Consider the following 13,988-nt stretch of genomic DNA (forward strand, 5'->3'; position numbering starts at 1 on the left):
TGATCGTTTGGGGGTACGTAGGTATATATAGGAGGAAGGAGTACGTCGGTGGAGCAATAGGGGGCCCACAAGGGTGGAGGGCGCGCCTGGGGGATTAGGCGTGCCCCCTACCTCATTTCCTCCTCCTTTATTTCTTGAGGTAGGGTCCAAGTCTCCTGGATCATGTTCGGTGAGAAAATCACGTTCCCGAAGGTTTCATTCTATTTCGACTCCGTTTGATATTCCTTTTCTTCGAAACGCTAAAATAGGCAAAAAAAAACAGCAATTTTGGGCTGGGCCTCCGGTTAATAGGTTAGTCCCAAAAATAATATAAAAGTGGATAATAAAGCCCAATAATGTCCAAAACAGTATATAATATAGCATGGAGCAATCAAAAATTATAGATACGTTGGAGACGAATCAATAGGCGAGATCGCCTCTTTTGCCAATGATCTTGAAAGGACCCTCGTATCTAGGGGCAAGCTTCCCTTTGATACCGAAGCGACAAGTACCTTTCATTGGAGAGACGCGGAGGTAGACATGGTCTCCGATCTCAAAAGCCAAGTCATGATGCTTGCTATCATAGTAACTCTTCTAGCGTGATTGTGCGACTTTGAGATTTTCATGGATGACTTTGCACATTTCTTCAGCCTCTGTGATTAAGTCATTGCCAAGAAGTTAGCGTTCACCAGTCTCTGACAAATTAAGAGGAGTGTGACACTTTCTGCCATAGAGAATCTCGAATGGGGACTTGCCCGAGATCGCTTGGAAGCTGTTGTTGTAGGAGAACTCAGCATATGGAAGACAACCTTACCACTTCATACCGAAAGAAATGACACAAGACCTGAGCATATCTTCAAGAATTTGATTGACTCGCTCGACTTGTCCACTAGTTTGAGGATGGAAGGTTGTCCTAAACCGAATGTTGGTGCCCATGGCCTTCTGAAAGGAGTCCCAGAACTTAGAAGTAAATATGCTTCCACGATCTGAAGATATCAACTATGGAATGCCGTGCAAGGAGACAATCCTGGAGGTGTATAGCTCTGTTGGCTGAGCTGTTGTGATAGATTCCTTGATTGGAAGGAAATGAGCCACTTTAGTAAGCTTGTCGATGACAACGAAGATAGCATCATTTCCACGTTTGGACTTGGGAAATCCAGTTACGAAGTCCGTTTCAATATGGTCAAACTTCCATTCTGGAATGGCAAGAGGTTGGAGGAGACCAGCTGGCCGTTGGTGTTCTGCTTTCACTCTTCTGCAGACATCACATTTGTTCGCGAACTGAGTAATTTCTCACTTCATTCGAGTCCACCAATACGACTGCTTGAGGTCATGGTACATCTTTGTACTTCCAGGATGAATGGATAGAAGGGAATTGTGAGCCTCGTTCATAATGATTTTCCTTAGATTGCCTTTAGGAACCACAATTCGATCCTCAAAGAAAAGAGTATCTTTGTCATCAATTCGTTAGCACTTGTATTTGGGTTGGCTCTTGGCAATCCCATTTTCACCTTCTTCACCATGGCATCAAGAAGTTGTGCCTCACGAATCTGAACTTCCAAGGTAGGAGAGAGACTTGAATGTTGGCAAGAAAGCCTTGAGGAACAACTTGGAGATTAAGTTTGCGGAAAGATTCACAAAGGTCTAGTTGGAAGGGCTTGAGAATTAAGTTGTTGTAGTAAGCCTTCTTGCTCAAAGCATCTGCAATGACATTGGCCTTGCCTTGAGTATCTTCAATACTCGAATTGTATTCTTGAATCATTTCGACCCAACGAGTATGTCTGAGGTTGAGGTTGGGCTGAGTGAAGATGTACTTGAGGCTCTTATGATCAGTGAAGATATCCACTTTCCTTCCCAGCAAGAGATGTCTCCACGTTAATAGAGCATGGACAACTGCCGCCAATTCAAGGTCATGAGTGGGGTAGTTCCTCGTTGGTCTTCAACTGGCGAGAGGTATAGGCCACAACTTTCTTCTCTTGCATTAACATAGCACCGAGACCTTGCAGGGAGGGATCACACAGAACTTCGAATGGTATAGATTCATCAGGAGGAGTCAAAACAGGAGCTATGACTAACTTCTCTTTCAGGGTGTTAAAAGCAATGTCACATTCAGGCCTCCATACATACTTAACATGCTTCTGGAGGAGGTTGGAAAGAGGCTTTGCAATCTTAGAGAAATTCTCAATGAATCTTTGACAATAGCTTGCAAGCCCAAGGAAACTACGGAGCTGCTTGACATTCTGAGGCGGTTCCCAATTCACAATTGCAGACACCTTCTCAGGATTAACAGCGCTGCCCTTGGCGGAGATGATATGGCCAAGGTAGAGAACCTCATCAAGCCAGAACTCACACTTTGAAAACTTCGCATAGAATTGATGCTCTCTGAGTTTGTCGAGTACCAATCTGAAATGCTTGGCATGATCCTCCTTGTTCTTGGAAAAGACCAAAATATCATCGAGATACACCAAGACGAAATCATTTGCGTAAGGGTTGAAGGTGAAGTTCATCATGAGAGAGAACGTTGGAGGAGGATTGACAAGGCCGAAAGAAATGACAGTATATTCATAAGAACCATAGCTTGTTCTAAATGTTGTCTTGGGGATATCTTGTTCACGAATGAGAATCTGATGATGACACATACGGAGGTCAAGCTTGGAGAAAACTTGGGCACCCTTAGGTTGCTCGAATAGCTAATTGATGTTGGGAAGCGGGAACCATAGCTCCCGGGAGTAGGATTCCCCTTTTCCTAGTAGAACTAGGAGCCCTTTGAAGTAGTAGGAGTAGGAGGGAAGGAAAGGGAAGGGAAAAGGAGAAGGAAGGAAGGGGGCGGGCCCCCTCCCTAGTACAATTCGGACCAGCCCGTGGGGAGGGGTGCGGCCACCCTTTGAGGCCTTTCTCTCCTTTCCCGTATGGCCCATTAAGGCTCAATACGAATTCCCGTAATTACCCGGTACTCCCGAAAATACCCGAATCACTCGGAACCTTTCCGATGTCCGAATATAGTCGTCCAATATATCGTTATTTACGTCTCGACCATTTCGAAACTCCTTGTCATGTCCCCGATCTCATCCGGGACTCCGAACTCCTTTGGTACATCAAAACACATAAACTCATAATATAACCGGCATCGAACTTTAAGCGTGCGGACCCTACGGGTTCGAGAACTATGTAGACATCACCGAGACACGTCTCCGGTCAATAACCAATAGCGGAACCTGGATGCTCATATTGGCTCCCACATATTCTACGAAGATCTTTATCGGTCAGACCGCATAACTACATACGTTGTTCCCTTTGTCATCGGTATGTTACTTGCCCGAGATTCGATCATCGGTATCTCAATACCTAGTTCAATCTCATTACGGGAAAGTCTCTTTACTCGTTCCGTAATACATCATCCCGCAACTAACTCATTAGTTGCAATGCTTGCAAGGCTTATAGTGATGTGCATAACCGAGTGGGCCCAGAGATACCTCTCCGACAATCGGAGTGACAAATCCTAATCTCGAAATACGCCAACCCAACATGTACCTTTGGAGACACCTGTAGAGCTCCTTTATAATCACCCAGTTACGTTGTGACATTTGGTAGCACACAAAGTGTTCCTCCGGTAAATGGGAGTTGCATAACCTCATAGTCATAGGAACATGTATAAGTCATGACGAAAGCAATAGCAACAAACTAAACGATCAAGTGCTATGCTAACGGAATGGGTCAAGTCAATCACATCATTCTCCTAATGATGTGATCCCGTTAATCAAATGACAACTCATGTCTATGGCTAGGAAACATAACCATCTTTGATCAACAAGCTAGTCAAGTAGAGGCATACTAGTCACACTTTGTTTGTCTATGTATTCACACATGTATTATGTTTCCGGTTAATACAATTCTAGCATGAATAATAAACATTTATCATGATATAAGGAAATAAATAATAACTTTATTATTACCTCTAGGGCATATTTCCTTCAGTCTCCCACTTGCACTAGAGTCAATAATCTATTTCACATCGCCATGTGATTTAACATCAATAATTCACATCACCATGTGATTAACACCCATAGTTCACATCATCATGTGACCAACACTCAAAGGGTTTACTAGAGTCAATAATCTAGTTCACATCGCTATGTGATTAATACCCAAAGAGTACTAAGGTGTGATCATGTTTTGCTTGTGAGGGAAGTTTAGTCAATGGGTCTGCTACATTCAGATCCGTATGTATTTTGCAAATTTCTATGTCAACAATGCTCTGCGCGGAGCTACTCTAGCTAATTGCTCCCACTTTCAATATGTATCTAGATTGAGACTTTGAGTCATCTGGATCAGTGTCAAAACTTGCATCGACGTAACCCTTTACGACGAACCTTTTGTCACCTCCATAATCGAGAAACATATCCTTATTCCACTAAGGATAATTTTGACCAATGTCCAGTGAACTACTCCTAGATCACTATTGTCCTCCCTTACCAAACTCAGGGCAGGGTATACAATAGGTCTGGTACACAGCATGGCATACTTTATAGAACCTATGGCTGAGGCATAGGGAATGACTTTCATTCTCTCTCTATCTTCTGTCGTGGTCGGGTTTTGAGTCTTACTCAACTTCACACCTTGTAACACAGGCAAGAACTCCTTCTTTGACTGTTTCATTTTGAACTACTTCAAAATCTTGCCAAGGTATGTACTCATTGAAAAACTTATCAAGCGTCTTGATCTATCTCTATAGATCTTGATGCTCAATATGTAAGCAGCTTCACCGAGGTCTTTCTTTGAAAAACTCCTTTCAAACATTCCTTTATGCTTTGCAGAATAATTCTACATTATCTCCGATAAACAATATGTCATTCACATATACTTATCAGAAATGTTGTAGTGCCCCCACTCACTTTCTTGTAAATACAGGCTTCACCGCAAGTCTGTATAAAACTATATGCTTTGATCAACTTATCAAAGCGTATATTCCAACTCCGAGATGCTTGCACCAGTCCATAGATGGATCGCTGGAGCTTGCATATTTTGTTAGTACCTTTAGGATTGACAAAACCTTCTGGTTGCATCATATACAACTCTTCTTTAATAAATCCAATAAGGAATGCAGTTTTGTTTATCCATTTGCCAGATTTCATAAAATGCGGCAATTGCTAACATGATTCTGATAGACTTAAGCATAGATATGAGTGAGAAACTCTCATCGTAGTCAACACCTTGAACTTGCTGAAAACCTTTTTGCGAAAATGCTAGCTTTGTAGATAGTAACACTACTATCAGCGTCCGTCTTCCTCTTGAAGATCCATTTAATCTCAGTGGCTCGCCGATCAACGGGCAAGTCAATCAAAGTCCATACTTTGTTCTCATACATGGATCTCATCTTAGATTTCATGGCCTCAAGCCATTTCGCGGAATCTGGGCTCATCATCGCTTCCTTATAGTTCGTAGGCTCATCATGGTCAAGTAACATGACCTCCAGTACAGGATTACCGTACCACTCTGGTGCGGATCTCACTCTGGTTTACCTACTAGGTTCGGTAGCAACTTGATATGAAGTTACATGATCATCATCATTAGCTTCCTCACTAATTGGTGTAGTAGTCACAGGAACATATTTCTGTGATGAACTACTTTCCAATAAGGGAGCAGGTACAGTTACCTCATCAAGTTCTACTTTCCTCCCACTCACTTCTTTCGAGAGAAACTCCTTCTCTAGAAAGGATCCATTCTCAGCAATGAATATCTTGCCTTCGGATCTGTGATAGAAGGTGTACCCAACATTTTATTTTGGGTATCCTATGAAGATGCACTTCTCCAATTTGGGTTTGAGCTTATCAAGTTGAAATTTTTTCACATAAGCATTGCAACCTCAAACTTTAAGAAATGACAGCTTGGGTTTCTTTCCAAACCATAGTTCATACGGTGTCGTCTCAACGGATTTAGATGGTGCCCTATTTAATGTGAATGTAGCTGTCTGTAATGCATAACCCCAAAACGATAGTGGTAAATCGGTAAGAGACATCATAGATCGCACCATATCTAATAAAGTACGGATACGATGTTCGGACACACCATTACATTGTGGTGTTCCAGGTGGCGTGAGTAGTGAAACTATTTCACATTGTTTTAACTGAAGACCAAACTCGTAACTAAAGTATTTTAATTCTGCGATCATATCGTAGAAACTTTTATTTTTGTTACGATGATTCTCCACTTCACTCTGAAATTCTTTGAACTTTTCAAATGTTTCAGACTTGTGTTTGATCAAGTAGATATACTCATATCTGCTCAAATCATCTGTGAAGATCAGAAAATAATGATACCTGCCGCGAGCCTCAATATTCATCTGACCACATACATCAGTATGTATGATTTCCAGCAAATCTGTTGCTCACTCCATTGTTCCTGAGAACGGATTCTTAGTCATCTCGCCCATGAGGCATGGTTCGCAAGCATCAACTAATTCATAATCAAGTGATTCCAAAAGCCCATCAGCATGGATTTTCTTCATGCACTTTACACCAGTATGACCTAAACGGCAGTGCCACAAATAAGTTGCACTATCATTATTAACTTTGCATCTTTTGGCTTCAATATTATAAAAATGTGTATCACCACGATCGAGATCCAACATACCATTTTCATTGGGTGTATGACCATAGAAGGTTTTATTCATGTAAATAGAACAACAATTATTCTCTAACTTACATGAATAACCGTATTGCAATAAACATATTCCAATCATATTCATGCTCAACGCAAACACTAAATAACATTTATTTTAGGTTTAGCACTAATCCCGAAAGTATAGGGAGTGTGCGATGATGATCATATCAATCTTGGAACCATTTCCATTACACATCGTCACTTCACCCTTAACTAGTCTATGTTCATTCTGCAACTCCCGTTTCAAGTTACTATTCTTAGCAACTGAACTAGTATCAAATACTGAGGGGTTGCTATAAACACTAGTAAAGTACACATCAATAACATGTATATCAAATATACCTATGTTCACTTTGCCATCCTTCTTATCCGCCAATTACTTGGGGTAGTTCCGCTTCCAGTGACCAGTCTCTTTGTAGTAGAAGCACTCAGTCTCAGGCTTAGGTCCAGACGGGCTTCTTCACTTGAGCAGCAACTTGCTTGCCGTTCTTCTTGAAGTTCCCTTTCTTCCCTTTGCCCTTTTTGCAACTAGTGGTCTTTGTCAATCATCAACACTTGATGCTTTTCTTGATTTCTACCTTCGTCGATTTCAGCATCACGAAGAGCTTGGGAATTACTTTTGTCAACCCTTGCATATTATAGTTCATCACTAAGTTCTAGTAACACGGTGATAGTGACTAGAGAACTTTGTCAATTACTCTCTTATCTGGAAGATTAACTCCCACTTGATTCAAGCAATTGTAGTACTTGAGCTATTCTCCTCCATCTTTTAGCTATAGAACTTGTTGGAGACTTCATATCTCTCAACTCGGGTATTTGCTTGAAATATTAACTTCAACTCCTTGAACATCTCATATGTTTCCATGACGTTCAAAACTTCTTTGAAGTCCCGATTCTAAGTCGTTAAGCATGGTGCACTAAACTATCAAGTAGTCATCATATTGAGCTAGCCAAACGTTCAGAACGTCTGCGTGTGCTCCTGCAATAGGTCTGTCACCTAGCGGTGCATCAAGGACATAATTCCTCTGTGCAGCAATGAGGATAAACCTCACATCACGAATCCAATCCGCATCATTGCTACTAACATTTTTCAACTTAGTTTTCTCTAGGAACATATAAAAATTAAATGGGGAGCAACATCGCGAGCTATTGATCTACAACATAGATATGCTAATACTACCAGGACTAAGTTCATGATAAATTAAAGTTCAATTAATCATATTACTTAAGAACTCCCACTTAGATAGACATCCCTCTAATCATCTAAGTGATCACGTGATCCAAATCAACTAAACCATAACCGAGCATCACGTGAAATGGAGTAGCTTTTAATGGTGAACATCATTATGTTGATCATATCTACTATATGATTCACGCTCGACCTTTCGGTCTTAGTGTTCCGAGGCCATATCTGCATATGCTAGGCTCGTCAAGTTTAACCTGAGTATTCTGCGTGTGCAAACCTGGCTTGCACCCGTTGTAGATGGACGTAGAGCTTATCACACCCGATCATCACGTGGTGTCTAGGCACGACGAACTTTGGCAACTGTGCATACTCAGGGAGAACACTTTTATCTTGAAATTTAGTGAGAGATCATCTTATAATGCTACCGCCGAACTAAGCAAAATAAGATGTATAAAAGATAAACATCATATGCAATAAAAATATGTGACATGATATGGCCATCATCATCTTGTGCCTTTGATCTCCATCTCCAAAGCATCGTCATGATTTCCATCATCACCGGCATGACACCATGATCTCCATCATCTTGATCTATATCAATGTGTCGTCACATGGTCGTCTCGCCAACTATTGCTCTTGCAACTATTCCTATCGCATAGCGATAAAGTAAAGCAATTATTTGGCGCTTGCATCTTATGCAGTAGAGAGATAACCATAAGGCTTTTGCCAGTTGCCGATAACTTCAACAAAACATGATCATCTCATACAACAACTTATATCTCATCACGTCTTGACCATATCACATCACAACATGCCCTGCAAAAACAAGTTAGACGTCCTCTACTTTGTGGTTGCAAGTTTTATGTGGCTGCTACGGGCTTTGCAAGAACCGTTCTTACCTACGCATTAAAACCACAACGATAGTTTGTCAAGTTGGTGCTGTTTTAACCTTCGCAAGGTCCGGGCGTAGCCACACTCGGTTCAACTAACGTTGGAGAAACTGACACCCGCCAGCCACCTGTGTGCAAAACACGTCAGTAGAACCAGTCTCGCGTAAGCGTACGCGTAATGTCGGTCCGGGCCGCTTCATCCAACAATACTGCCGAACCAAAGTATGACATGCTGGTAAGCAGTATGACTTATATCGCCCACAACTCACTTGTGTTATACTCATGCATATGACATCTACGCATAAAACCAGGCTCGGATGCCACTATTGGGGAACGTAGTAATTTCAAAATTTTCCTACGCACATGCAAGATCATGGTGATGCATAGCAACAAGAGGGAAGAGTGTTGTCCACTACCCTCGTAGACCGAAAGCGGAAGCGTTAGCACAACTCGGTTGATGTAGTTATACGTCTTCACGATCCGACCGATCAAGTACCAAACGCAAGGCACCTCCGAGTTCTGCACACGTTCAACTCGATGACATCCATCGAACTCCAATCTAGCTGAGTGTTGAGGGAGAGTTTCGTCAGCACGACGGCGTGGTAACAATGATGATGTTCTATCGACGCAGGGCTTCACCTAAGCACCGCTACGATATGACCGAGGTGGATTATGGTGGAGGGGGGCACCGCACACGGCTAAGAGATCAAGAGATCAATTGTTGTGTTGTGTCTTTGGGGTGTCCCCTGCCCCCGTATATAAACGAGTGGCGGAGGGGGAGGGCCGGCCCTCTCTATGGCGCGCCGTAGGGGAGTCCTACTCCCATCGAGAGTAGGATTCCCCTTTTCCTAGTAGAACTAGGAGCCCTTCCAAGTAGTAGGAGTAGGAGGGAAGGAAAGGGAAGGGAAAAGGAGAAGGAAGGAAGGGGGCGGCCCCCCTCCCTAGTCCAATTCGGACCAGCCCATGGGGAGGGGTGCGGCCACCCTTTGAGTCCTCTCCCTCCTTTCCCGTATGGCCCATTAAGGCCCAATACGAATTCCCGTAACTACCCGGTACTCCTGAAAATACCCGAATCACTCGGAACCTTTACGATGTCCGAATATAGTCGTACAATATATCGATCTTTACGTCTCGACTATTTAAAGACTCCTCGTCATGTCCCCAATCTCATCCGGGACTCCAAACTCCGTTGGTACATCAAAACACATAAACTCATAATATAACTGTCATCGAACTTTAAGCGTGTGGACCCTACGGGTTCGAGAACTATGTAGACATGACCGAGACACGTCTCCGGTCAATAACCAATAGCGGAACCTGGATGCTCATATTGGCTCCCACATATTCTACGAAGATCTTTATCGGTCAGAACGCATAACTACATACGTTGTTCCCTTTGTCATCGGTGTGTTACTTGCCCGAGATTCGATCGTCGGTATCTCAATACCTAGTTCAATCTCGTTTCCGGCAAGTCTCTTTACTCGTTCTGTAATACATCATCCCGCAACTAACTCATTAGTTGCAATGCTTGCAAGGCTTATAGTGATGTGCATTACCGAGTGGACCCAGAGACACCTCTCCAACAATCGGAGTGACAAATCCTAATCTCAAAATACGCCAACCCATCATGTACCTTTGGAGACACCTGTAGAGCTCCTTTATAATCACCCAGTTACGTCGTGACGTTTGGTAGCACACAAAGTGTTCCTCCGATAAACGGGAGTTGCATAATCTCATAGTCATAGGAACATGTATAAGTCATGAAGAATGCAATAGCAACAAACTAAACGATCAAGTGCTATGCTAACGGAATGGGTCAAGTCAATCACATCATTCTCCTAATGATGTGACCCCGTTAATCAAATGACAACTCATGTCTATGGCTAGGAAACATAACCATCTTTGATCAACAAGCTAGTCAAGTAGAGGCATACTAGTGACACTTTGCTTGTCTATGTATTCACACATGTATTATGTTTCCGGTTAATACAATTCTAGCATGAATAATAAACATTTATCATGATATAAGCAAATAAATAATAACTTTATTATTACCTCTAGGGCATATTTCCTTCAATCGGCTGGTTTGCAAGGAACTGATTGAGGGTAGGAAACTGAGGTTGATTGTTTCCTTGGCCTAGATTTCCTTGGTTGCCTTGCCCTTGGTTGCGCTCTTGCTAGAGTTGCAAAAGCATCTGAGTGTTGGCGTTGGTGGCTGCCATGATAGCTTGCCATGCCTCCGGAGGTGGAGGTGGTGGCGGAGGGTTCGAATGTTCCCCATCATTGCGGTCCGGATTCAGACGCGTTGGAGGAGCCATCCTGAAGAGGTTGACATCCATTAGCATCTTGAAAGACATATATTCAAGCTGAATCAATGGATCGAAATTGCAACATAAAGCCTTAACATTCAAACATGGATGAACGAATGAATTCCAAAGTAAATCATCACACGTCCATAAATTGTGAAGCCACTTAGATAAAGGTCGAAGAATAAATCAACAAGGTATGGATATGAACGAATACTTGGTAAGGATTACCCAATCACAAACCAAATATCTGCGAGAAGAAATACTAGAGCTACTTGAATTCCCACCTATGAAAGTCCCGAAACTTTCTGGTTATGCAATCAGGTGTTGGGGATACATGGGAAGCATAATATCTCACCCAAAACTAGCAAAACCTACATCCAGCTGTATCCATCCTTCAACACCTAACCAAGAAACCTTCAGAAATCATTTACCTCAACCTTCGAAAAGCATCTGGTATACGAGTTATGGCAATACTCCCGAACTCCCGCCCCGGTATTGGGTGGCGTTGAGGTTATCTCACCAACAACTGCATAAAAGAGATTTTCGATGTCGGCGAACTCAGGTATTCCAAAATTGCAACGATATAATTGTGATGACAACATCGAAGAGCTCAAATCCCCGGGACACTGCCACAACCCCTAAATGTCAGGAGGCACCAAGAACAATGCTCTCATCACAAAACCATCAGAATGATTCCAAGATACCCGCGTGATCCTAAAAAAAATTCGTTAAATTTTAGGAGAGAAGAGTCAAAACTCTACATCAGGAGGCCTCACCAGAGCGACTAAGAGACTGGTGAGTAAAAAGAATACTACTCTCTGATATATATATATAATCCTAAAACTCAAAACATTTTGTTCTAGGCTCAACAACGTCAGCGATTCGATCAAGCAGGGGGCTCCTAAGTCGGGAAAGGCTCTGATTACCAACTTGTAACACCCACAATGCGGCTATATCTCCTATGTGTTGGTGCACGACTTAGAGGCATAGCCGCATAGTAGGCATGTCGCAAGAGGGGTAATCTTTACACATCCCATGTACTGAATAAGAACGGGATAAAGAGTTGGCTTACAATTGCCACTTCACACAATACATAAATATATCATACATCATCCAGAATACAATCAATGTCCGACTACGGAACCAAAATAAAGAAAGACAACCCCAAATGCTAGATCCCCGATCGCCCCAACTGGGCTCCTGTACTGATTATCCGGAAAAGAAACATAGTAACGGCCCGAATCCTCGTCGAACTCCCACTTGAGTTCGGTAGCGTCCCCTGCACTGGCATCATCGACACCTGCATCTGTTTGGAAGTATTTGTGAGTCATGGGGCCTCAACAATCTCACACGCGCGAGATCAAGACTATTTAAGCTTAAGGGTAGGAAAGGGTAGTGAGGTGGAGCTGCAGCAAGCACTAGCATATATGGTGGCTAACTTACGCAAAATAGAGCGAGAAGAGAAGCAAAGCATGGTCGAGAAGCTAATAGTGATCAAGAAGTGATCCTAAAGCTACTTACATTCAAGCATAACACGAGACCGTGTTCTCTTCCCGGACTCCGCCGAAAAGAGACCATCACGGGTACACACGCGGTTGATTCATTTTAATTAAGTTAAGTGTCAAGTTTTCTACAACCTATATTAACAAATTCCCATCTGCTGATAACCATGGGCACGTCTTTCGAAAGTTCAAAACCATGCAGGGGTGTCCCAACTTAGCCCATCACAAGCTCTCACGGTCAATGAAGGATATTCCTTCTCACGGGAAGACCCGATCAGTCTCGGAATCCCGGTTACAAGACATTTCGACAATGGTAAAACAAGACCAGCAAAGCCACCTGATGTGCCGACAAATCCCGAGAGGAGTTGCATGTATCTCATTCTCAGGGCAACACCGGATGAGACAGGCTACGAGTAAAACCAACCCTCGAGTTTCCCCGAGGTGGCCCCGCAGGTGGGTCGGTTCGAACCAACACTAAGAGGAGCACTGGCCCGAGGGGGGTTAAAATAAAGATGACCCTTGAGTCTGCAGAACCCAAGGGAAGGTATATGGTGGTAGGTAGGCAAATGGTAAAACCAAGGTTGGGCCTTGCTGGAGTAGTTTTATTCAAAGCGAACTATGAAGGGGTTCCCATAACAACCAAACGCGTAAGGAACACAACATCAAGGAACAAAACACCGGCATGAAGGAAACTAGGGCGGCAAGAGTGGAACAAAACACCGGGCATAAGGTCGAGCCTTCCACCCTTTACCAAGTATATAGATGCATTAAAGTAAACAAGATATAATAATGATATCCCAACAATATCCATGTGCCAACATGGAACAAACTTCAACTTCACCTACAACTAGCAATGCTATAAGAGGGGCTGCGCAAAGCGGTAACATAGCCAAACAACGGTTTGCTAGGAAAGGTGGGTTAGATGCATGACATGGCAATATGGGAGGCATGATATAGCAAGTGGTAGGTATCGCGGCATGGCAATAGAGCGAACAACTAGCAAGCAAAGGTAGAAGTGATTTCGAGGGTATGGTCATCTTGCCTGCAAAGTTCTCAGAGTTGACGAAAGCTTGATCCTCGTTAGCGTACTCAACAGGCTCGTCGATCACGTACTCGTCTCCCGGCTCTATCCAAAGCAAGAACACAAGCAAAAGGACAAACAATTAATCACGGTGCAATGCACAAACAACATGATGCAAAACATGGCATGACAAGCGGGACATGATATGCAATGCATATGCGTGCTTCGGAAGGGAAAGATTCAACCAGTGTAACGGCTGGATAATCATGCTACAGTAATCACACGTTAACAATGCCACATCACCTCTATCACTGTAGTTAATCTCGGGCTAGTTCAAAACCAATTCAATTTCAAATTTAAAATAAAGTTAAATAATAAAAGTTTTCAAAAATTTAAAACAAAAATGTTCGGTGTGTGCAAATAAATGCCTAGGCATTTATG

Source organism: Triticum aestivum, chromosome 4A (genome assembly GCF_018294505.1).
Source record: "Triticum aestivum cultivar Chinese Spring chromosome 4A, IWGSC CS RefSeq v2.1, whole genome shotgun sequence".
NCBI classification, from domain to species: Eukaryota; Viridiplantae; Streptophyta; class Magnoliopsida; order Poales; family Poaceae; genus Triticum; species Triticum aestivum.